This window comes from Struthio camelus, chromosome 11 (assembly GCF_040807025.1).
Source record: "Struthio camelus isolate bStrCam1 chromosome 11, bStrCam1.hap1, whole genome shotgun sequence".
Lineage (NCBI taxonomy): Eukaryota > Metazoa > Chordata > Aves > Struthioniformes > Struthionidae > Struthio > Struthio camelus.
In genome coordinates this window covers 7573197-7576494 of record NC_090952.1, presented here as the reverse complement: position 1 = coordinate 7576494, position 3298 = coordinate 7573197, and positions in this window count along the sequence as shown.

The following is a 3298-nucleotide window of genomic DNA, read 5'->3' as shown; positions in this document are numbered from 1 at the left end:
CATCATATTGATGTCTCCATGGATTGTATTGTGACAAGTCCTATTCTTTGCCAGTGAGGTCTGCGTAAGGAATTAGGACTCTTACAAGCATCACTGCACTGCGGGGGGGTTTTTTGGGGTCTCTTGCTGCATTGGTTTAGTATGTTTCTGGAGTAGAATAAGATCGTATTCCTTTAATCAGGGAGTAGTACTGTACTTTTTTTAATGGGCTCTACTAGTGCGTGTAGCATACTGTAATTGATAACGACTGGGAAGCTTTCTGTTAGCATAGTAGTAATGAATGTTTACTTCCTGGAACGAATTAGAAATATGATTCAGCAAAATCTATAGCAATTATACTTCTTAAATTCTGTGTTCTGATGTGGACTGAAAGCACAACTTAGTATTAGTTACCAAACCTAATGCATAAAGTCTGTAACACAATATGAATGTACAGCGTCAGGGAAAAAAAACTTGTCTTCCTCCCTCTCATGGTTAGATATAAGGGAAGATTTCTTAAGATGTATTCAGGGAGCAGCTGTCTCTAGCCTAGTTGTTAAGCCAGCAGAACAGATTTACTGTTGGCAGAGCTGCTAATTCATGGAAGTGTTGAATTAACAGGTTAAGGAGGTACCATTGACCTTGTTTATTAAACCAGAATTAACTAACTCAAAGGGTTACATTTTCATTTCAGTGACTCCTGTGGTACACGTTTTTGAAATTGATCCATAGTACTTGAAAATACCTTGATTTTATTGATATTTTTCCAGTTCTATCAGCTTCTGTTTTGTTACAGAACACTTGCAAAAATAAACTCATTTTGAAACCATCAATTAAAGCATTTGCATGGTAGAGTGGGTTTTTTCATTAAGAGTAATGGTCTGTCAAACAGCTTGGCAGTGACAAACGTTTCAAGGTTGTGGCACTACACATACATATACTCTTCGTGCTTAATGCTTTATTTCCTTTTTTGCTAGTTAACATTGAGATCATACCCACTGTTAACGCGTTTTTATTCTTACTGGCCTTTTTACTTCCCGCTTTGTGCTCTTCCTCCTGAATATGCAGTCAAAATATATCAGGTTTCAGCTATTTGTACCATTTTCTTTGAAACTAAGAAGGTGAGTAGAATTCATTTTAAAAAGTTATACAATGATGTATTTTATTGGTAACTAAACTTAATGTTTGTCAGGTATTGATTTGTGATTCTTATCAAAATTCAGACAGCTTTCTTTGCTCAAAGCAGTGGGATCCAGCTTTCCGTGTTGCTTTTTTCTTCTTCCTAAAAATCGTATTTCTTTGCTTTCTAGCTTCAGTTTGGAATGTAAACCTTGTGAAATGACATGTAAGTTTACATTTCAAATATGAACCTGCAAATTTGTTATGCCTTCATACAGTTTAAAAATTTTTTTTCCTGTATCAACAGAAGAAAACCAGTATTTGTAAATACAACAGCATTTGCAAAGCTTTAAGTGGATCACAGCCACTGTCAAAAAAGCATAAGGATTATATGTATTTAACAAAAAAAAAAAGACAAAGGGGTCATCCTTTCTTCTTATTCCAGTTGTGCTTAAGAAGACACATTCTTGCATCAGATACTAGTACCAAACACGTAACACAAAGGTATTTTACTTAATGGAATTCTTGCTGTTTCAGTACTTATTGGACTTTTAACTTTTTATTTGAAGCTAAATCCCACAGGAAGCCTGGGAGGAAAACAAAACAAAACAAAAAAACACCTTGGTCTTCCCTGTCCGCTTTCTAAAAATGAAAAAAAATTGCATGCACAGCACCTTCTTATATTATCACTTTCTTTATAAACAGAAATGAAAATCCAGTGGATTCTTGGAAGTGTTGGTGTACTGTTTCTTCCCGTTTCAAGAGGATTCTGGCACTTCTAGCATGTATGTAAGAAAGAGATGCAAACTCTCATATAAGCATCTGGTATCCCAATTATGCAACAAACCACCTGGCTTGGTGCTGCAGACATGGCCTCCAGTGAGAAGGAGATAAGATTTTATGACTTGTGTCATAAAAGACCTTGTGTGAAGAGGTAGGTGGAGCTGCGTGTGCTGCCTGTTTTGAATTAATTCCATGGGTGGGCATTCTTTTGCAATAGTTATGTTCACCTGTGGACGTCTGCTGTACTTACTGATAATCCAAACACGAGCTATTCCAGAATAATTCCAAACTGCAGTGTTTGATCAGGGAGCTTCTATTGCACCTTCCTTTTTGCTAGAAGCATGTAAAACAAAATATTTTATAAATTCTTTTATCTCTCCAGGAGTTTTTCAGCTGAAAAAGACTCATTTATGTTTGTTTTTTAAAATGGGCCCTTCAAAGATAAATAACGTTTTACAATTAGTTTCACACTTCTCTGTGCTAGAATTCAGCTATATTAGGAGTTTTGCCTTGCCCCAGAGTAAACCCAGTCAGTTTCACGCATTGGTGCTCATTGATGGGTTTTGACTTGGCACGAAAACGTGCATTGAATAGAACATTAACGGAAATCATTGTTCTTGGATTAGAAAACTTTGTTTGGGAACAAATACGCTACCTCCTAGACTAGGTCAGAATGACTTTGATTTTTCCCTTTTCACTGTTAACCACAGTAATGTAAAGAAAGAACGTCTCATATCAAGGAAGACTAGCTTAGTGGGCTCTGTGCCAATAACTTAAATTATTGGCAATAGTAACAGAAAGTCCATTTTATGATATATTATTTCATTCAGTTGTTTTTTTAGATAAAGAATAGGACCTCATGTTGGTATTGATAAGTATTTTGAGTCTGCAAAATTTGCATAAAGCCAGTGCTGCTGTGTTCAGCTGAGGACATGACACATCGGAGCTATGTTGTTTAATACTAATTCACCCCTTAAATGCCTGGGAAGTAAACATTTTCCAGTGAATGTTGCAAACAGTCTGCTGACAACATGTGGAATGTTTAGTCAGGTTCAGGAGTTTACTAACGTTGCTGGCATTGAGACTTTTGATATCAAATGAGTTTTTACAAAAGCTTTCACTATATACATTTTTTACTATCTGACAAACATTCTCTCTTTAATAGGATTGCTTTGTGTTTCACTAACACTTTCAAAGTGTTTATACAGTTGAATATGCTGTACATGTTGCTTTGGCACTTTCTATTATTTATACTAGAAAGCCTGCATGGTTTATACTGTATTGCAGGCAAGGAATGCATTAAAACCATTTTTGGCTAATTTATTTATTATACTTGTGATTGATCGGTTATTTCTTGTGAATTAGCCTGTGTCGAGGAAAAATAGTCTAGTTTTGGAAGCCTTACTCAGCTTTAGTT